The 23,401-nt window shown below is 38.2% G+C and overlaps 1 long non-coding RNA gene and 1 pseudogene across 1 annotated transcript in view; both read left to right on the plus strand.

Moving 5' to 3' along the window:
• The window catches only part of LOC124507733 (uncharacterized), a 283,917-nt gene that overhangs the window by 172,903 nt on the left and 87,613 nt on the right, over positions 1 to 23,401 (plus strand). The window contains exon 2 of the long non-coding RNA XR_006961116.1: positions 6,058 to 6,120. This is a non-coding gene — a long non-coding RNA (uncharacterized LOC124507733). The remainder of the gene's footprint in view (positions 1 to 6,057; positions 6,121 to 23,401) is intronic.
• LOC124507957 (uncharacterized) lies at positions 20,387 to 20,565 on the plus strand (annotated as a pseudogene).

Genomic DNA, 23,401 nt, shown 5'->3' on the forward strand with positions numbered 1-23,401 from the left:
ACAATGGTAGAGATGCAAACCCGTACAGTGAATTTGTGCATATTAGAAAATGGCATCCACTCTTTCTCCCTTCGCTCTACATTCATCTCAGAAATGTGTCATATTTTGGTTTTGTTCAAATAAGCCACTGCATAGTCATCTGATGAAAAATTGTCATAAATGTGATGTGATGTTTATGATGAAAATAGTGCCTTTAGGCGTGATGCCCTTGTAGAGTGGATGGCATGCACAACCAAATGCAACCGTCCTGAAGATCATGTGACATACTGTGTCTAAGAGCCCAATGTGGGGGTGCCTGGGTGGCTCAGTCAGTTGAGCATCCGACTTCTGCTCAGGTCATGATCTCGTGATCGTGGTGTTGAGCCCCACATTGGGCTCAGAGCCTGGAGCCTGCTTTGGATTCTCTGTCTTCCTTTCTCTCTGCCCCTCCCTTGCTCATGCTCTGTCTCTCTTTGTTTCCTCCTCAAAATAAAATAAAATATTAAAAAATGTTTAAAAAAAGATAAAATGCCCAATATGAAACATATATTGAGCACTCTAAAAATGTTGGGCATTATAATCAAAGTATTTGTAATTTGCTGTTCAGTACCAAGAATATCATCAAGACTCTCAGAGAATATTTTTTCTTTTAATATTTTTAAGATCGTCCCTATAAGTCCACTGCTTTCTGTAAAAATAAGAATGAATTGGCAGATGTTGGAGTGAGACCAAGATTAGCATTAGACACAGTAGACACAGATCATGTTATCCAAATTCGTGCTGTTTGGAGTGGTAGTACTATGTTTTGGAAGAAACTCCAAGCACCAGATGGCAAAACAGAGAATGAAGTGTCAGGAAGACCTAGGTTTAAGTTATATAATGAGAATGAAATAGATATCATCATTATCACCATCATTATTAATATTATTATCCCAAGGCTTCTGGGTGGCTCAGTCTGTTAAGCGTCTGACTCTTGGTTTCAGCTCAGGTCATGATCCTACGGTTTGTGAGTTTTAGCCCTGCATCAGGCTCTGCACTTATAGCACAAAGCCTGCTTGGGATCTCTCTCTTTATCTCTCTCTCTTTTTCTCTTCCCCTTCCCTGCCCATTCTCTCTCTCTCTCTCTCTCTCTCTCTCAAAATAAATAAATTTTAAATTATATATATTATTATCCCTACTTTACAAATAAATAAAATGAGACTTATTAACTTGGTCACAATCACACAGCCAAAAAGTAATGGGCCCAGAATTCAAAGCTCAGATCTTTTAAACACTAAGTTTGTTGTTCGTAATTACTGATCTTTCCTACCTGGGCAAGAGATGCTGAAAGTCAGAGCTAGGGTAGAGATAATAGTTATGGATAGGAAAAGACAAATCAGAGAAATTTGTTAAGTAAAAGCACTTGGACTTGAGAGAGGGGATGGAGAAAGAAGTGTCAGACATGATTTCTAGGTTTTAGACCACATAAATCATGTTTCTCTAACTGGAAAAAAAAAATCTAGAAGAACAGATGTGGAAGGAAGAGTTTTACTTAGGTTTTGCATGAATTTTAGGTACCTAAGAAACTTTCCAGTAGAATTGTCCATTGACAACTTTGTATTAAGTTCTAGAATATTTCAGGACAGATTAAGATTAGAATATATATTTGGAAGTTATTGTGCATGGATGATAGGGACTGAGATCATTCAGAAAGATTTTGTAGAATTAGGTAAGAAGTGCACTAGGACTAAACCGTGAGGAACTCATTTTCCTAAGGAATGAATAAGGATGATCACGGATATAAAATTAACAGTGGGAACTCGTGGTGTTAACAATGGTAAAAAGAGAGACAGAGAGAGAGACAGAGAGAGTTTCAAGGAGGCAATAGTGGCAAAAAGAGATTAACAATGAGAAAAGAAGCTGCCTAGAGACAATAAAAAGATTAACCGGGTGTGAAGGACCCAACTTAAATGAGAAGTCACAAACTGAAATGGCATAAACTCATATGATTCCGTAATCTTCTCAAACAGTAGTAAGTAATTGGACAAAAGATTTCAGAAGATTTACAGAGCAGAAAAGGATCAAAGTGTTGAGATTCAGGATAATGTGTTTAAGTGCTGGACCATGCCTGTCTAAGTAGGGCATTAAATGAGTTTAAAAATGGAGATTATATACCGGGTGGGTGAAGTGGGGGAGGGGACATAAAGGTTGGAAAAATCTCCATGAGTTTGGAAAGCATAAGAAGTTGAGATCAGTGTGTGGAATGTAAGAATTTTAAATTGCACACATAGAGAAATGCTTAGATGATAATAAAAGTTCAGGTATAACTTTACTAGTCAGGAAATAACGTGAAGTAAAAGTTAAGTTTTATAGAGTTAAGGAAGTTCAATGTTAGGTTGTCATTATGCATAGAGAAATCTCTCAGGAGGGAAGCTGTCCTTGTGCTGGTCAGGGATAACCATGAGTTAGAGGCCAATGTCTATAGGTAGACAACGGAGAAAGGAGGACGGTAACAAATCTGGAAGGAGTGAGCATCATAGCAGGAAGGTGTTTTGTAAGAGGTCATAGGGATAAGGGTTTGAGACAACGATGTGGGTCTTGGAAGTTGCACACACTAAGTATGGTCTTTACTTAGGCATAGGAAATGAAATCTGTTATTCAGGAAAATAAGTATGTTTTGCTTTGACTGAGAAGGGAGGAAAGATACTAGAAGAGGTGAAGAACTTAGGGGAATTTTTTTTAAAGGCAAAACATAATATCTAGAGAGAGCAAGAGAGACCAATGGAGGGAAGGGCTGGAAAAGGAAGGGTAGAGGAGTAATGGGCTGGAAGGAGGATGGACACAGGACTGGGGTGGCCTGCCTCTTAGGCACTGACCGAGCACCATGAAGGTGAGAAGCCTGGAGACGTTTTCTGGTCTCAAATTTCCCAGTCATGGTAAAAGTGTTTTGGGGCCCCAAAACAACTTTTGGTGGAGAGCACCAGGTGATGTGTGCCTAGGTTTCTGTAAGCGTCTCCTTGCTGCCTGTTGAGATACTACATGTGGAATCCTGGGAATGCCTAAGGAGACAAAGTATTTGAAATCAGTGTTCCCAGTCATACTACAGAATGCCCAGTTGCTTCTGCTTGATATTGTGGGAACGCCTTGAAACTGGAGTCAGATAAACCTGGATATAAATACTAGCTCTGGGGTGCCTGGGTGGCTCAGTCAGTTAAGTGCCCACTCTTCTTGGTTTCTGCTCAGGTCATGATCTCACAGTTCCCGAGATCAAGCCCTGTGTGGGGCTCTGCGCTGACAATGCAGAGCCTGCTTGGGATTCTCCCTCTCTCTCTGCCCCTCCTCCACTCACACATGCTCACACACACACACACACACACTCTCTCTCTCTCTCTCTCTCTCTCTCTCTCTCTCTCTCTCTCTCAAAATAAATAAATAAACAAACAAAAAATACTAGCTCCACAAATTTTGGAGCAATGTCTAGTGATTTACCAAATTTTGGAAACTTCCATTTTCTCCCTCACAGGGTTGCTACGGGGAGCAAACAAGAGCACATCCAAGAAAAGCTGGCAGTCTGTAAATATTAAAGCCAGTTTTGGGAACTCAATGCCTCTCCTAAGTATCAGACAAAATGGACAAATGGCTAGGACTGCTGTTTTCATGGTATTTCATGGAAGAATATTTGGCCTTGGACAAAAACAACACAATATGTTTCTTAGCGTTACTGCTAGAAAACTTTGTTTTCGGGAAACTGTCAACAAATGCACGTTAAGTGACTCCGCAGCTTACTCCAGACCATCCGTTATCCTCCTTTCTCTGTGCACACTCAGTGGTTGATTCTGGTGTTCGGTGACCTTCAAGGGATCAGAAGTCACTACCACCGCCACCACCGCCGTCACCGCACTCATTGCTGGGGGCAGCTTCACCATTTGAGACTCATTCAGAACAAAACAGCTCAGAGAAACCAATGAGAGTGAGAGAAAGCTGATTGTGTTTGGGGAACATCGTGAACCTACTTAGTTCTGTGTTTCAGAGGCCATCGTGGCCTTCCTGGAGCTTGTAGACGGGTAGCACACCCACGGTGTCCTCACTTTTATGAACAAATTCCTGTGTCCTAACTGCTAGACAAAGGCCTGGCTGCAATTTTTTGTACCATAGTAAGGGAAATCAAAATTTATTTATGTTGAGAAACTCCCTGTTATGGATTGAATTGTGTTCCTGCCACCCCCACCCCCAACAAATGTATATGTTGAAGTCTCAACTCCCAACACCTTAGAATGTGAATGTATTTGGAAACAGAATCTCTATAAAGATGGACTCCTAATCCACTATTGTGAGTGGTCCTTACAAAAGCGGGCAATTTGAACTTCAACACACATATGAGGAGATGCCATGTTAAGATGAAGGTAGAGATTGGATGATGCTTCTACATGCAAAGGAATACTGAAGAGTGCTAGAAAACCACCAGAAGCTAGCATAGAGAAACATGGAACAGATTCTCCACCACAGCCCTCAGAAGGGACCAAGTTTTCTGACACCTTGATCTCAGATTTACAGCCTCCAGAACTGTGAGATGATAAATCTCTGCTGGTTAAGCTATCTAGTTTGTGGTACTTTTTTTATGGCAGCCATAGCAAACAAATACATTCCCCATCCCACCCCCATTCCCACCCAACCCCCAATGAGATCACTGGTAATAAAATGGGATAATACCAAACCAGGAAGCTCCATGACATCCCATGCCGTGTTGTGTTTATTTGCCAGTATGTCCCTTAGCACCTAGGATCACGTGTGGTACGCAGAGGTAGTCAACAACTATTTTTTCGGTGATTGGTTAAATTTATTCAACCTCTGTACCAGGTACCACACACATGATTTTTAACTTTCTCAGTTGTGCAAGTTAGGCATTGTTAACCTCACTTATATAACAGTAGAAACTGACTCAGGGAACATAATGTACGAGACAGAATGAGGATAGCCTATCGGGAAGAAACGCTCCCGCACTGAGATCTGTCTCTGTCAGTCATGGTGTGAATTTAAGCAATTGGTTTAACCTGTGTGAGCTCATTTCCTTCATCTATAGTATAGGGATGATACCAAAATATGCTTCAAAGGGTAGTCATGAGGATGAAATAAGATACCCCATGAGAAGCTGCATGGAGCAGACAATACATAAAATTTAGTCTTTTTAAATTTTTCATTTTGAGAAGAACCATTAACGTGAAACCTACCATCTTCCATTTTTAAGTGTACGACACAGTATTGTTAACTATAGAGACAACGCCGTAGAGCAGATCTCTAGAACTTTTTTACCTTGGGTACCTAAAATGTATATACATTGAATAGCAACTTCTCCTCTCCTCCTCCCCCCACCCCCTGGCAACCACCATTTCTCTTTTTTGCTTATGAGTTTGACTATTTTAGATACTTCCTATAAGTGGAATCATGCAACATTTGTCCTCCTATGACTGGCTTATTTCACTTAGCCCAATGTCCTCCAGGCCCATCCATGTTGTTGAAATACGACAGTATTTCCTTCTTTTTAAAGGCTGTATGTGTATACGACATTTTCTTTTATTGTCCAAAGTTACACAGATTAATAAACAGCTGAGCCAAAACTAAAACTCTGATTTATTGACTCCAAACCTTAATTATCCTCCTTAGAGCAAGCCACAAGGTTTAACATACCTCGTCTATTCTTTTCAAATGGCCAACCTCTAGGAATTAAAATCCCATAGGTACTGATAGGAACTTAAACTTTCCACCTTCCTTCTGGAAAGACGTCACATGATTGAAAGTGATTTGTCTTCTTTAGCAAGGAGCTCCAACATGGGGAAAATACAAAACAGAAGATGAAATAAAAATAAGCATTGGTACAGCATGTGACTCTTGATCTTAGGGTTGTGAGTTCTAGCCTCATGTTGGGCACCATCAGCACTAACAAATTTTTTAAAAAATGAGCAGCTGGATCAGGACCCAATGACTAATACCCCATGTTTTGCGAAGTTTGATGAATGGGTCCCTAAGGTCCACAGAGGCCCATCTCTTTGAAGAGGCAGCTCAGCCAAAGGCAAAGAAATTTCAACCTTTTCTTTGTTCCAGGTCTACTGAAATGGAAGGATAAAGTCTCCTGGGATCTGGGTGAACTCGCACCATAAAATAAGCGTAAGTTTTTCAACTTTGCCTATTTATTTTCATGCCAAAGAGCAACCTGTTGAAATACATTCGCGAGCTTTCATTAGTCAGTATCCTTCTCTTTTGTTGCCAAGAATTCTTTTACAGAAGATGACTGAGACCAAAATTCTAGCTGTTGGATGCAAATGGGTAGTCATGAGTCACACTCAAGCTCAGCCAGAAAAGAGAATACAGGCTGCTTTATCATTTAAGTCAAGCATAACATTTGAAATGCAAAACATATATTGAATTATTTTCTCTTAAAAAATGGATCTAATGCACATTTAGGGAAGGTTCATTGAACAGATGAAGTATTTAATCGTGACTTTTCCTTTTCTCTCTAACATATGTCTATGCCCAAAAAGGTTATATCAATTCAGTACAAGCAACATCCCTGCCAAAATTAAAAGAAAAGAAGATCATTCCATACTTTTAGGTTGTTTTGTTTCTTTTCATGTCAGTAAGACTACTTTGAAGTTGCTGTGTTTCTCCTGGTGCCCAAAATAGTGCTCCCCAAGACACTTTAGAAAATGAGCTCTCTTAGAGAGTTGAGAACCTACTTTTCTTTAAGTTTTTATTTATTGTTTTGACAGAGAGAGAGACAGAGACAAAGACAGACAGAGAGTGCGGATGAGAGGCACAGAGAGAGGGAATCCCAAGCAGGTTCTGCACCATCAGCATAGAGCCCAACCCTGAGCTTGAACTCAGGAACCATGAGATCATGACCTGAGCCAAAACCAAGAGTCAGATGCTTAACTGACTGAGCCACCCACGCACTCTGAGAACCTACTGTTAATCAATGCTTTCTCCCTGTGTGTGGAAAACACACACATCATTCTCTTTTCCTCATACCCTTTGCCCTCCTCCCTCTTGCACTTTGATTTGGCCCAGTGTTACTACTTCCTCCGTCCTGATTTTCAGACTTCACAGGTGCAAGATATATGGCTGTACAATACCGGTACTCCTTGTTTCGTGATAGATAAGGAGTTTTAATAAATTCATAAGGAAACCGCTCATTGAATTTTAAAAAATATTTTATGCAAAGTTACTGCCACCTTGCTAATGCTAAGAAGAAATGTTCTGACAGCACCAGAGTTAATGCTCCTCCTGGCTCTGGCCTCCCCAAATGAAAATATAGATAATTGATAACAGGTTTGGGTGTGGGAAAAAATTCAGCAGTGAGGGAACATCTGCAGAGTGTGATATGTCAGGGGATGCTATTAATAGACTATTGCAGGCTCCTGCCTGGGGAATGAGCAAGGAAGTTAAATCTTGCATATCTATAGAGGTTTCATTTTAAAAATGGCTTTCTCTATACCTCTGTGTTTGTGTGTTTCCATGTCACTCCAGTATTTATTATTATAAGTAGCAAATCAGGCTTTTGAGTGTAGCACAAACAGCAGTGGCCGTGAGAAACAATATATGTATTCATTCAACTCTAACTGGTATGCCCCAGCTTTCACCAGCTTTTAAGGAAAGAAAATTAGTTCATATTTAATCCCCCCAATTATTTTGTTTCTGACTCTCCAAAGGCTCACGCCAGAAAGTGCAGTTTCTGTCCCAGATTCTTTTCAACTAGCTCCCAGTTCTTCAGAGTGCTCACACGTCCCTGACAATCAGTTCTAGTCATCTTTTCAAGCCACCAGGGACGTATGAGCTCCCCTTCACATTTGCCTTAATGGCATTGCTAGCAACCACTGGCCACCACATTAGCCCTACAGAAAATTCGCTACTGCTGTGGCCACTGGAAAGGGTAGAACCTAGCACCCCCCAAATCCAGGCAAGAATGGGAGATGGAGTGGAGGAACAGGAGGAAAGGAATCTAAGATAAAGTTTCTTCATTTCTGATGGGTTTGTGGTAGGCAGAAGAGTTCCCCAAAATGTCTAAATCCTAATCTCTGGAACCCATGAAGAGATTACCTTACAAAGAAAAGAGGACCCTAATAAATGTAATTAAGGTTAAGGACCTTGAGATGGGCACATTATTAACGTGGACCCAACCTAATCATATGAGTCCTTCAAAGCAGAGAGTCTTTCCCAGCTGAGATCAGAGTCAAATGGAGATGTGAAAAAGGAAGAAGGATCCAAAAGATGCAATGTTTCTGGGTTTAACATTTTTTTTAATGTTTATTTATTTGAGAGAGAGAAAGAGAGAGAGAGAGAGAGAGGATGGAACATGGGCAGGGGAGGAACCGAGAGAGAGGGAGACACAGAATCTGAAGCAGACTTGGGGCTCTGAGCTGTCAGCACAGAGCCCAATGCGGGGCTCGAACTCACAAACTGTGAGATCATGACCTGAGCCGAAGTTACCGCTTAACGGCCGCTTAACGGACTGAGCCACCCAGGTGCCCCTCTGGCTTTAAATACAGAGGAAGGAGGCCATGAGCCCAAATGTGCAGGCGCTTCCAGAAGCTAGAAAAAACAAGGAAATAGATTTTTCTCCAGAAGGAAATTCAACCCTACCCACACTTTGATTTTCACCGAGTGAGAACTTTGTTTAATTTCTGACCTACAAAACTGTACGATAATAAATTGGTGCAGTCCATACCACTAACTTTATAACAATTTATTACAGAAGCAATAGAAAAGGAAAACAAGGTTGTCATGATTTAGCGATTTGGCTCTTTTCTTCCGTCGTTATCACAGACGTGCTTCCAATCAGGCTTCCAATCCTGCTGGCTCCAGGGCTCACTCATCAGAGGTCAGCCCACCATGACTAGGCACAGTGGGAGGAAGGTATTTTTTTTCCCTTCACAGTATACTCAGCAGAGATGGCCACCAGCCAACGCGTGACAGCTCTTTCTAGTCACTTGCCCTGGAGCACAAGCTCGTCAATAGGGTGACTGACTGCCGGAAGCAGCAAATTACGGATTTCAAAATGAACACTGCCTTTTAACCTTCACCTTTGATGCCGAAATCCGTCTTCAATTCAAATTCTCTTGTGCTCAGCTTCATCAGCGCAGCTATTCTCCTCTTTGCAAACTCTTTCTAGCTTCACTTTTAACCAGCAGAGAGTACTGTGGGAATCGTGCGGTGCCAGTTCCGAGCATCGCCCTTAACTATCTATCCCTCCTTGTTAAGCAGCAGTCCATAACCAGGACAGCACCATCTACCCAGGCATCTCCTTCAGTCACTTCTCATCTAGTGTGCTAGCACCATGTTTAATGTGCAGGTGTACCAGTTGTAGAGTTTCTCCGAGAGGCAGGAAGTATAACCAGGCTCCATCCAGGGCGTGATCCACTAGCAGCTAGGTACCCAGAGTCATCCAAACACATACGGGTACTTCCCCCACCCCTGCTTCTCTTATCTAAGAGTATTAGGATAATTTCATCATCTCTCTCTATCTGCCTATCTACACACACGCATGAGTTAGCACATCTGCTTCCGCTAATCAAGCCCACTGGATAATGACTCTGCTTTCCAACGTGCACAGCCTTAAGCATGGCATTGACGTGGATGTGTATATAAATGGTTATTTATTTGTGTTAGCATACATCTAAGTTTGATTTGATTTAACAGATACAATAACACCAAAGGCATGGTAGTGAAGTATGAGTGGCAAGGACGAATTCTAATTTAAAAAATATGCTCTGAAGAAGACTACTGTACTAGTATACATGTTTCGATCCCTACCATATCCCCTCACTCTTCATGAGAACCATATGAAATAATTACCACTACCTCCAATTTTCAGGAAGGAAACATGTGCACAAAAGTATATGAACTTGTCCAAAGTCTCCTATTACTGATATTCATCCAGGTTTTCAGTCCTGGTCCTCCTCACACTTTATTTTAATATAATTGATTGTCAAATTGGCTAACATACAGTGTGTAAAGTGTGCTCTTGGTTTGGGGGGTAGATGCCTGTGGTTCATGACTTACATACCACACCCAGTGCTCGGTCCTCCTCGCACTTTCTATAGCCCTTTCTGTTCCTTCACTGCTCTTGACCTAGTTCCACCAAAAGGTGGGATAGCCATCTGTTTAAACAAACATCTTAAATAAACATGGTTAGGATCATGTTTTTTTTTTTCATTAAAAAAATAAATCTTTATCTTATATCAAACCAAACGAAATTTCTCTCAGTTTGTAAAATGCCGGCGTTACAGATTCTTGCCAAAGACTGCAACCTTAAACTCTTGTGATCCAAACCTTATCCGAAGCCAGTCCAGGAGAAATGTTATTTCTGGAATAATTTTTATATGATGCATTCCATTGATTACCAGAGAAATCCACATTTAAGCGGCACTGGTTTGGCTCAGTGATACAGGGCAATGGAAGAAACAACTCCGTGAATTCATAATCTAGTGTCAGGTGCTATGAAGAACAGTTTGTCTTTATTAGATCCCAGGAGAGAAATTTCTCTCGTTATTCAGAATCTGAAAACACTGTGGTCTTCTTGAATACTACTTAGTTTTTCATCTTTTGTAGACTCTAAATCTTATAAGCAACTATATTACCTTCCTTTCGCTGGCCTTAAAGGAAGTTTTCAGTCAACTTCACAGACGTATCGCAGGATTACGTGTATGTTTGGCTGCAGCATAATTGTATTCTTAGTTTTACTATCATCTTTTTCCTTCATCTTATCTACCTCATTTATTCTTCTTGTTCGATTAAAATAATTTCATGCATGTTTATAATCCTCAAAAGTTTAAAGGAACTTGGTAGCTAACGTTAAAAGAGATAAGATGAATTTTTGGTTCTGTAAAGCCAACTTAATAGCCAAATCATGTAAGCTTTCTATATTTCTCACTGCATGCTGAAATGAAGCTTGAATAATCCTAAAATTACGTGACTACTATTCTTAGGTGATCCTTTATAAATACCCACTGATCCAGCTGAACTTCGGGAGGAGCTCTAGGGAAAACTCCTCAAAATAAAGATTGCTGGCAGGAACCTAAATATCGACATTATCTAGGTCATGGTAAAACAGGATTGGTATACCCTTAAATTTTCCAAGTGTAGTTAAAAGTGTTGAGGTTTTATTTCGAACTGGAATTATAGATACAGACTTTGGAATTGGTTAAATTTGAGCCAAATCCAGAACATCACCCCCTTACTGTCTTCATAACACTCCCTCCTTGCATTTCACTTTCCACTATTAAAAGTTTCAAGTTGTTGGGGCGCCTGGGTGGCGCAGTCGGTTAAGCGTCCGACTTCAGACAGGTCACGATCTCGCGGTCCGTGAGTTCGAGCCCCGCGTCGGGCTCTGGGCTGACGGCTCAGAGCCTGGAGCCTGTTTCCGATTCTGTGTCTCCCTCTCTCTGCCCCTCCCCTGTTCATGCTGTGTCTCTCTCTGTCCCAAAAATAAATAAACGTTGAAAAAAAAATTAAAAAAAAAAAGTTTTAAGTTGTTTAGATGATCAAGTGAGATAATGTATGTAAGCACTCAGCACAGTGCCTAGCATGGGGTAAGTCAACTATTACTATCATTACTGTTATTACCATTAGCATTATTGCTATCTCAAAATAATAAATATTGGCCATTGCTGTTGCTACCAATATTATCTCAGAATAAAAAGTGGCCCCACAGGGACATCTAAAACCTAGGATAGTACTTTGCTCAGAGGTAGCAATGAATCTACTTTAATGGTCACAAAGTATTTGTTAGAAACTCCAAAGTTTTCATGTCAGTATATTAAAGAAGCAGAAGCTTTTGAGTACAAGAGTTATCAAACACCTACCTGTATTATAGTTCCTATAAGGTGTGCATATGAATGCATCCTTAGAAACCATGAGGATCACTAGCTTTGAAGTGAACCTCTGTATAACTAAGTGATTTAACTTGCTGGGTAGAGTTATTTACTTCATCTATGTGGTTGCCAAAGCAATTGTGTCAAAAGTGATGTTAGTTTTGGCACGTATCATACTTAAATATCCTTCCTGATTATTGACGATGGACTAATTGAACTGCTCCTGGAAAATATTAGAGGAACCTGGATATAGAACATTGTGTTTGTTTTTTCTCTGTTGTTTATCAATTTACCTACCTGTTCATCTACGTGTAGTTTTTTTTTTCACTCAAGTGAAATGTAAGTGAGATATTTTGAGTCAGATTTTCAGTTTAGGAATTTATTTTCCCTAAGAAGTGAGAGTTCCAAAATATTGCAGGTCAGCTATGCTACACCTAAAAATATACCGATATGTTATCCCTCTCAGAGCAGATGTCATTTCCTGAAGACTTTTGGCCATTAACACAGCTGATGTTTATTTAAAAAATTGATTTTAGCCAGTGTGACACATCTATTTTCATATTTACGATATTGTACTTAATTGATAATTTCATTCACAGTAGGGACTGTTTCTTCCTTTTTTGTTCACTTCTAAATGGCCAGTGCCTTGAATGGGTGTGATACTTGGTGGGCATTCTACTCATTGAATTACTGAGTGAATGAATAGATACGTTAAATTTCAACCTGCGAAAGCAATAAATAATACTTACAATCACAGTTTTGACTAAAAATATTTTCAATAGTATGTAATGAGGGTCCCTTATGCAGACAGTTCAGTAAAGCAACAAAATTTGATGTAATGCTGTTTTGCTCATTTCTATTTCTTGCAATGCTTTGTCTGAGAAGTCTAAGTGATGATACAAGCCATCAGTGTTTCTGGAATTGCAGGCACTGTGAACTTGGTGTATCTAGAACAAATCTTGACTTAACAAATCTAAAATATTCCCTTTTTAGGCCTCCAAAGTATAAATTAAGCTTCTAATAAATCATCTTTCTTATTTAGCCAGGTTTAAAAATCACACTCAACCAGATTCTGATTTTTGAATCCCATTTTCTTATCCTTATAATTGTTTAGTAAACTTCTAAATGATTTAAAAATCCTAGATGGATTTAAGTAATTCTAATTATTTGAATTCACTTTGCAAACATTTCCCAGCCTATGACTTAAAAAATGTTTAATATGTCTTTTTTTTAAAGATAGCTGTTAACTAAGCTGAAATATTCTCAACACACTTCATTATGTACAAAAGCTTCCAAAGCGTTCTGAATAAAAATGACTTGCTAAGATTCAGTAATATATTATCTCATATTTACATAATTCATTAATAGATTTACATATAACTATCAAATAATTGTTCTGGTTATGCTTAGAATTTAAAATTTTTCTTGTCTTTCAGATAATACAAAATAATTTCCAATGTAATTCTCTCAGTATTTGTCTTATCTGATTATATGCATGTATAGTTGACATTTTTTGAATATTAATCATACTTGGAAAGAGCAAAAAATAGATTCTTTTTCATTCTAGGTATTACTGGCTTCTGGGTAATTATTGAACAGAATGATTTTTTTTCTCAAATTTACCACATAAAGGAAGATCTTCCATGTTTTCCTTCCAATCAAGATTCTAAGTATATTGCTATCAGCAACTCTAGTATAAGCACCATTGCTTTTATGTTTCACATAAATTCTGTTTTTAAAAAATGATGGTTCTGTTGTTTGTGAAGATCAGCCTATCCTGGTTCTTCAGTAAGGCAATGTGATGAGTGGTCCTGGCTTTCTGAAATGCCAACAAACACCTGTGAAATGAATTATGTTGGAATTCCAGGCATTTCAGGTGGTATCCTGAGAATATGCACCAACAGGGCACGTTGAGAATATGTGCCAACAGGGCAAGAAGAATAGAATCTGTAGAACTGTCTTCATGCTTATCTGAGGACCATAAATCCCCACTTGCTATGCCCTGTCCTCCCATAAAGATAAGCATGAGAGAGGCATGTGAGTCCCCATTTATGTCTAAATCTATGGGTTTCCAAATCACCAAATGCCATGAGATAATTGTTCTTTATTTATCACTGCAGACTTTTATGATTAGACACCTCTTCTGCCTCTGACAGATACACTGCAGCAGCTACTTGCAAGTTAATTTTTAAATGGTAAATGTCTGTGCAGAGCTAGATTTACTGGGAAACAAAATTAAAACTTTTATTAAAAACTGCCTATGTGGCAGAATTTAATTTAATGGGTAAATGTAGCATTAAGCTTTTTTTTCAAAGCCTCTGAGGAAGCATATTTGTCTCCCCTAAATAAGGTGTTCTCATTAACATTCCTGTGATATTAGCTAATAACAGGTGACTATAGGACTTCTTTTGGAATAGAAAAAAAGCAAATCCTAATAGCTAACATGGCCTACAACCTTTTGAAAATAAATACTTCTCGATACATCATTAAATATTCAAAATTATTTGACAAATAATTTTCCTTTAAAAAATGACACAATTTTCAAGGTTTTCTCATGGCCTGGTCATCTGATGATCCTACTAAATTAAGACTCACCTTTGTCGTCAGAGAATTATTATTTTGGCATCATGATACATAGTAATATAACGATATATATCGCTTTCCCTGTATATTTTCTTTCTTATTTCTGAAATTAGACTTTAGAAACCAGCTTATATGATTCTGTTTATATTTTTAGGCTATTAATTAGACAAAATATTGATAAAGAAGGGAATTTCTGGTAAAGGAAAGAGATATTTCTTCCACACACATGCTTTTTATCTTAAGACCCTTAACTGTAAATTTTTCTTCTGCTCAACAAATGTGTTGTCATCTGCCTTGATGGCCTTGCCCAACATGTATACTAAGGCACGCCCTAGTGAAGTGGTCTGAGTCATTAGTGGCATGTGGGTTTCCATTACTCGAATTAGTGACTCAAATGGAACTTCTTGCATAGAAAAATTAAGTCCCCCACCCCAAATTCTTCTGCTAATGGCTGTAGGAATTTAATGATTTCACTATGTTCATTATCACTGCCATTGTAAAGCACCAGTATCCCAGCAGCAAACCAAGAGAAGACTGTAACATGAGATCATAATTTCTAGCATAAATCAATCAGATCAAAAGAGGTTGGAGAGGAATGCAAAAAGTATTCCTGGAATATGTTCAAAATCCAATCATGACCAGTAATGCTCTGATTTACAGCATCTCCTGTCTGCTTGCTCTCTCATTTAAATGACCTATGCTTCCTTTTTAGAGTAAATGCTGGAAAGATTTCAAATAGGACAACATTCAACAGGAAGGAAGACATAAACAAAACCCAAATGGGTACTTGACAACCTTAATGCCTAAGCAACGTGGGTCAGAGTTCACTAGGTTATTTAATCCAGCCATGCAAACTGGTTTATGTCTAGGGTCTGAAATAAATCAAATTGATCCTAAAGAAAATGGGACTTTGGCTCTAAAAACAAATCTCCCCTTATTCCCTGGAATATGGAAGTTCATTCTGACTCTAGGACTTTGCATTCTCTGTTCTTTTTGCCTGGAATGCCTTTCCTTATAATTTCTCACTCATAATTCAAGCATCAGTGCAAATGTTGGCATCCCTAAGAAATGTTCTCTGACTGAAGCCCCTCATTCATTTGTCTCTGTTTTACTTTTTCCATAACAGTTCCTACTGCAAGAAATTATCTTAAGCATTGATTTACTTGATTTTTTGTTTATTATCAGTCTCTCTTTCCTCACCAGAATATACGTTCTGTGAAGGCAGGTACCTTTATCTGTTTTGCTCACCATTGTTTCCCAATGCTTTGAAGAGTGCCTGACACGGAGGCACTAAATAAGAGTGTGTATAATAAATGAATGAAAAAGAATGAGTATCTAGAGACAAAACTCCGTTACTTCCATCCTAGTGTATTTGGCACTGAGTGAATGAAAGGCTGAAGTCATTCATTTGGTGTCTATGAAAAAAAAGCATTACTTTAAAATGAAGTATGATAATTATCAAAAGAATAAATTGTAGTAAAATGGGTAATATGGATAAAACTTGTTAACTATTACCATCCTGGAAGTTATTGTGATCATTTGTGATGCTGGGCTCAGTACAACATCAATAAAATGGGTCGCCTGAATTCCAGGACTAGGTTGCCTTGCGTGTATTAACAACATCAAGAAATTCTGTGAATTTCTGTCAATATTTCACAGAAAGGCTGGTTTTCTTTCCATGCTTGGCTCTCCGGGAGGGAGGAGGCAATATCGCATGGTGATTAGGTGTTGGGCACTAGATTTAGTGGTCATGGTTTATTCCAGCTCTCTAGAAAAATGACTTTGTGAGTTACTTTACCTCCCCAAGCTTCTGTTTCATCTGTAATCATACAATACATACTTATGTCTTAGTCTGCTTGGTGCACTATAACAAAATAACCACAGACTGAGTGCCTTAAATAAGAAAGATTAATTTCAAACAGTCTCAAGGCTGGGAAATCCAAGATCAGACTGTCAGCATGGTCATATTCAAGGTGAGGGTTCTCTCTCTGGCTTACAGTCATCTTCTGGCTGTGGCTTTGAATGGCAAAGAGACAGACAGAAGATTGGAAGCAATCTTTCTGACCTCTTTATCTAAGGGCACTAACCCTACCATGAGGACTACCCCCTCATCATCTCATCTAAACCTAATACCACCTAAAGTCCCCACCTCCGATACCATCAAATTGGGGGTTAGGGCTTCGACATATGAATTTTGGAGGAACACACTCAGCCCATAACATCTCATGGATGTGTTATGAGCTTACATAAAATAACACATGTGCAGTGTTTAGGGCATTTTGAGTATATTATAAGCACTCTAAAAGTGTTAGCATCTATTAGTAAAGCACATAGAATGTTAATACATTTTATACAGGATTCATAGAGAGTTTCTGAAGTAAAATGTAGCTAGAAAGTTTATATGTTACATGTGAATTGTATTTCAGTTCAGGAAAAAATATGGTGATCCTATCACTTCACTTTCTGATTAAGATTCAGTTCATTTCAGGTGGTGAAACACATCATTTGGTTTACATTTACTAGCCAAGGATGATAAGGATGTGGTCCACTTTCGGGCCAAAGCAAGGGTTGTGGAAGGACAAATGGTAATCACCAGCTCTGGCTGGAGTTGCTTTGATTAACTCCCTGTGAGCTCAATAGACCGAAAAAAGCTTTTAAAAATGGTGCTTTTGAAACCAATTCACACATTTTGGTTAATGATCACCAGCAGAGATGATGCAGAACAAAATACCCTCAGGGAACCCTGGTAATTTTTCAGTGGATGCTCAAGAATTGACACGAAGAAAGCACTAGACAAAATTATGTGAAAGTACTAAATGGCAGTTAGAATCCACGACTTGAGAGGAAAAAATACCCACGTAAATATATGTCCCAAACTGGGAGAAAATCCGTATAAGAAGCCATGTGTTTTCCCTTGATATTGACACATATAACTAGAGGGAAGTCCCCTCACTTCCCAAAGTCCACGGTTCCTAGAACTAACTTTATAAGTATTCAAATAATATAGGGACACCTGCGTGGCTCAGTAGGTTGAGCTTCAACTCTTGATTTCTGCTCAGGTCATGATCCCAGAGTCATGGGATCAAGCCCTGCACTGGGCTCTGCACTGAGGGTGAAGCCTGCTTAAGATTCCCTTCTTATCTCTCTCTGCCCCTCTACCACACTCACACTCTCTCTTTCAAAAATAAAAGTAAATAGGGGTACTTTGGTAGCTCAGTTGGCTAAGTGTCTGACTCTTGATTTCAGCTCAAGTGCTGATCTCATGGTTCGTGGGATCAAGCCCCGCATGGGGCTCTGTGCTGACAGTGTGGAGCTTGGGATTCTCTCTCTCCCTCTCTCTCTGCTCCTTCTCAGCTCTCATTCTGTCTCCCTCTCTCTGTCTCTCTCAAAATATTTTTTAATTAAAAAAAACAAAAAAAATAAAAGTAAATAAATAAGTAAATATTCAAACAGCATAGAAAGCATACTGTTGAGATATAAGGACTCAAAATGGAAAAATTAGTAATGACCCCAATTTTGTTTATATATTTGTATTTTTAAAACCTGGAAAATACAGCAGCATGCTAAACAAGAGGTCCTGGCATGATAATAGAAGCGAGTTTATTCCCTACTTTGTTAGGAAACATATGATTTGCTAATGAACATGTACTATTTTTATGATGAAAAAAATTGCAAACATTATTATAAAATTTTACAGCAACCTCATAAGTCAGGTAAAACAATGCTTATTTAAAGAATTTTTCAGTATTGGTATACTGTATCACAAGGAACTGTTTTCTCTTCATTGTTATCTGTGATGGTCACATCTAGATCATAAACTCCAAATTAGTAAAGGCAAAGGTTAGTCAAGCTGGCTCTATGATATTTGAGCTGTACGACATTTGTACAATTTTATGACCTCTCTGTTTCCAGTTTTTTTCACGTATAAAATAGTAACAATTATACTGCCTACCTCAAAGAGTTGTGTCAAAAGACGGTAATAAGATCGCCTATTCCATTGGGTCACCAATTTGGTGAAGGATTTAGACTGAGACTAACACATAGTGAAAACTATTTAAATGTTATATGATGATACTGATGATGATGGTGCTGGTGGTGGTGGTGATTGCCTAGGGACTAATGTCATGGTCCTCAAAAGTTAGACAAAGTCCTGCTGTTTTGAATTACTTTTGTGATCTTAAATTATGTAACCACTTAAGATTGAGTACATACCCTTATCTACCAGAAGGGAACGATGATAGCAACCACTTGGCATCTTGTGAGAGTTAAGTGTGAATGTGCATGTATGGTGTGATTAATATGCAATCTGCCAAGCCCCTTCACATTCGGAGCAAAAGGATACCATCAGAGTTGGTATAATTCCTACAGGGTAGCATCATGCTTACCCAGTGTAGTTTCTCCTGTGTTACAAACTGAGATTGGGTTTAGTATAATTATGATGGGATTTATTTTTCTAAAAGGATCAAAGACAAGGTCATACTGATAGAATCTTCCCTCCCTAATACAAATGCAGAGTGTACCATTTTTGAGCAAACATGATACAGTCTTGGTGAAATATACCAACATCCTGGAGATTTGGTAAGAAAGTTAGCCATGGCTATTTTGAAAGGAATTCCAGTTTGAGCTAGAACCAAACCTTCATATCTTCTAGAAAGCCCACAGCATTGTGCAGAGCTAGTGATCAAGCCTAAGAGACCTTTTTTTTTTTTTAATTTATATATTTATTTTGAAAAAGAGAAAGAGAATGTGAGTGAGTGAGCAGGGGTGGGCAGAGAGAGAAGGAGAGAGAAAACCCCCAGCAGGCTCCAAGCCATCAGTGCAGAACCCAAGGTAGGGCTCAATCCTACAAACTGCAAGATTATGACCTGAGCTGAAATCAAGAGTTGGATACTTGACTGTCTGAGACACCCAAGCGCCCACTGAGGAGACCTTCTTGAGGTGCTCCTCTTACGGTGCCCCTGTAGTGTCCACAGTACTGAAATGGACCAAGAGGATGAATCTTTAATTCATGTGGAGAGGAATGGAGTTTCCAAGGAAGCAGGAAGAGATACCAAACTGAGGGATTTTGAGAGAAGGATGTATGTTGGTAAAAGAGAAACTTGGAAGAGAAAGACAATGAGGATAAAGGAAGCAGACATTTCTTTTTGGAATGACTTCTTGATCATGAACCAGGCAGTACCTACCCAAGAAAAGTGCACTCTTTACCCCGATAATCATATGTTGAAATATCTATCGTGGACAGATAGACATATATAGAAGAATATAGAAGACATATATAAAAACATGTAAGAGTTTTCATTGCCACATTGTTGTAATAGTAGAACAAGGAAATGGTCTTCATTGCAACTAAGAGGACAATAGTTAGGGAAGCTAAGAATATTGACAGTATGGAATTCGGCAATCGGACAACAAAAAGACATAAAACACATCCAAATTGACAAGGAAGAAGTCAAACTTTCACTATTTGCAGATGACATGATACTTTATATAGAAAACCCAAAAGACCACCAAAAAATTGCTAGAATTGATACACAAATTCAGTAAAGTTGCAGAATACAAAATCAATACGGAAATCTGTCGCATTTCTGTACACCAATAGTGAAGCAGCATAAAAATATATCAAAGAATTGATCCCACTTACAATTGCACCAAAACCCATAAGATACCAAGGAATAAACCTAACCAAAGAGGTAAAAGATTTGTACTCTGAAAATTATAAAACACTTATGAAAGAAGTTGAAGATGACACAAGGAAATAGAATATTTAGAAATTTAAAAAATGCATTAACCTGAAAAAAATCTTAGCAAGCAAAATGCAACCATTAAGATCATTTTGTGAAGAATGATTAATGATATGAAAAATATATACATGTATAAATATATATGTATGCATATATATGCAGAAAAGTCATAAACAGAATTACACGATACAGTATAATCTCAGCGACATAATTTTTAAATTGCATAGAAAAGAAGAACCAAGCTTTGTGCAGTGGCAGAATCATAGCCAATGAGGTTTATCTGAGGCGCGATTATTGCTAATAGAAAAAAAGAACCAAAACATAATACCCATTAACAATGTTGCTTATGTTGCTTCCCAGTGAGGAGTTGATTGATTTTTCTGCTCATTTACCCCGCCGAACCTCTGCTCTAAAAGATGCAGACCTCATAGGTGATTAAAGGCACAGAAGCCATCTTCATGGAAAGTGCCAAGAATGTTCAACATCCACACCAACTATATAAGGCAGTTCTTCTGACCCTGACCATGGTTCTTCTTCATATTGTTGCTGAAGTCAAGACAATGCTGTATTTTAGAGTTTAGAGGAGAAGCGATATGTTACCAGTATCCAGAGGTATTTTCCTGAGCATCCCTTCGTGGTGGAGCTGATTAGACTGTTGTGGCTCCACCTCTAATTACTGGCTGCATTTTGTGAAGATTAATGATATGTCATTAGCAGGGAGAGAAATAGACTGGAGCATGCACAGTTCCACTGTAGTTGGAAATTACTTCTGGAGTGAAGATGCCACTGAATATTTTATCCTTCTTTCCTTGTTTTATCTCTCAATAAAGTCTAGAAAACTTTGGAGTTTCTTCCGAATATTCCAACTTAATTATTTTTATTTATACTCATTAACTTGTATGCCTTTGCCATCTCCAATAATTCTTGTTATTAAATCCCTCCAACCCCCTCTGCCTTCACTCAAAACTGTTGGACCTACCCCCAGCAAGGAGTGAGACAGGAAGTCAGCATACACATTTTCATTTTTTCCCATTTCATGCCAAGAGCATGCTTCACTTTAATAATCAAGAAAACAGGTGATACGTAGTCAACAAAACAATCACAAAGTAAAATTCTAAAAACATAAGGTGACTGAAGGTTTTCCTCAGAATTAGAAAGAAATATATTTTTATATATACATAAAATAAAAACAGACTTTTATACACAGATAAGTTAACTTGGAATATGCCTGGAGTCAAACAGAAATTTTAAAAAATGTATTCTAAGTTCTTTCACTTACATGTCCAACTGAATGCATTTTGAAGTAATCTTTCATTGACAACTGACTTTCTACGTAATTCCTGAGTCTATTAACTAGGGCTAAGCAGAGATTTGTTGAAAACTGCTGTTGAATCCACTTACCTTATTCAAAGATGCCAAAAGCAGAGTCTACAGGTTTACAGGAATTACTGATCTGTACGCAATAATCATGAAAAATTCTCCCTGAACCCAATAAAATATTTATTAATAGAATCATAAAGTCATTGTTTTATTTCTAAATTCAATTGAGGACTCAGTGGAAAATTTTTAGCATTCTTGTTATTTTCTTACTATTTCAGAAAACAACTTTATTTTTATATCTCCCTCCTGCCCTTGATCTTTCTTGTAATCATAACATGTTGCAGAAAGCTTTCTTAGCATCTCGTAGCTCATAAGGCAACTTTTAGGAGGAGGAAAAAGAATGTTCCTTGTTGTAACAATTTCAGGGACATTCTTGTCATTTCCAGATAGAATTTTTGATAAACCATAAAACATTTTCTAACTGAATTTCAGTTGTTCATCTTCCTCCAGTCATGTTGCCCAACACGTACTTAAATGTCTGTTATTTTACTTCTAAAACAATCGACATTTTATATTTTGGTACTTTAGTTTGTGCCTTCAAATGAAATTGAATTCTGTAAGGACTGTCCAGCGACATAGCTACTTCCTCTCAATTTCCTAAATGTTCTGTGTATTCTAGTCCCTGTGACAGATTTTATATTTATATCCCTACACTGAATAGTTCTTCTCAAACTTTTGTATAGATTATGTGTCTACTGGGGAATAAATTCACTGCATTGAAGCAAATACCAGGTAATACTGTCTATTTAGCATTCTAAAAATGCTTAGGGACATGTTAAATGAAGTTCTATAGAACAGCGATCGTATATTGCCTATTAGGGTAGAGTTTAAGAGCTAATTACATATTCATCCATGCTTAGTTACTGAACCATAGAAACACCTAAATAAGCAGTTTGGAGTTATCCAGTGTGAAATAGATGTCCTATTAAGACTAATTCAAAGCATAGCAAAAAAAAAAAAAAAAAAAAAGGCTTTGTTAAAAGTAAGGGTAAAATAGAAGCAAATATTTTCTTTTAATGGCTAATGGAGCCAAATGCAGTTAAGCTATCAAGTGCAGCATGTTCTCTGCTAACTGTTGTGTTTTCCTGTTCACCAGAAAATTATACATCAAATTAGAGATTATTGTTAGGAATTTACATACCACCTGTTTTTATTTCCATTAACATTTCCTTTTAAACATTTTCTTTATACCTTCAGTCCTTATTACAGAAGCATGATGTTTTTACCTTTTAGAAACTTGAAAGTAATGTAATTAGGAATCCTATTATTCCACCCCCAACGCTTCTTGGGGAGTGTTACCCACACTCATGAGCGTTCCTAATGCAGCATTGTCATTTATAAAACAAGGATACTCAGTGTTTTATTTGGCTGTCTTTGTTTGAGAAGTTTTGTGTAGCGTATCATGGTCTAAATGCAAAGTTTACTCCCCGGTCATTAGCTCTGATTATTAGCTCTGAGTGGACAGAACTGTATTACTTAAATTAGTGATTGTACAGTTTCTAGGGCAAAGCCCTGACTTCCATTGTTTAACTGATATCCCTCAACCACTCACTGTTTTCCTGAGGTTAGAAGAGATATTCATAGCAAAGTGTCTTTGATGCAGTAGCTATGAATATAGAGAAAAGGAGAAGTGCATGCCCAATGATAGTAGGAGGTGATCGTCTTAATTAATGTTCCAGCTTTGCCATTCACCAGTGCCACCACCAATACTCATGATCTTCAGGAGCACGCTGAAATTCTCCGGACCTCAGCGACTCATTTTTTTGTATTTTATAGAAGCACCATGTCTATAACAGGTTAGAATAAAAAGAAACTCTCCCTAGGTTATTGTTTGAGAAACAATATTACCTACATTATCATCAAGTTTCTTTGAGT

This window comes from Lynx rufus, unplaced genomic scaffold, assembly GCF_022079265.1.
Source record: "Lynx rufus isolate CCGP_SWC_20201006 ecotype Redwood Valley unplaced genomic scaffold, mLynRuf1.p SCAF_12, whole genome shotgun sequence".
In the NCBI taxonomy this organism is placed as follows: Eukaryota; Metazoa; Chordata; class Mammalia; order Carnivora; family Felidae; genus Lynx; species Lynx rufus.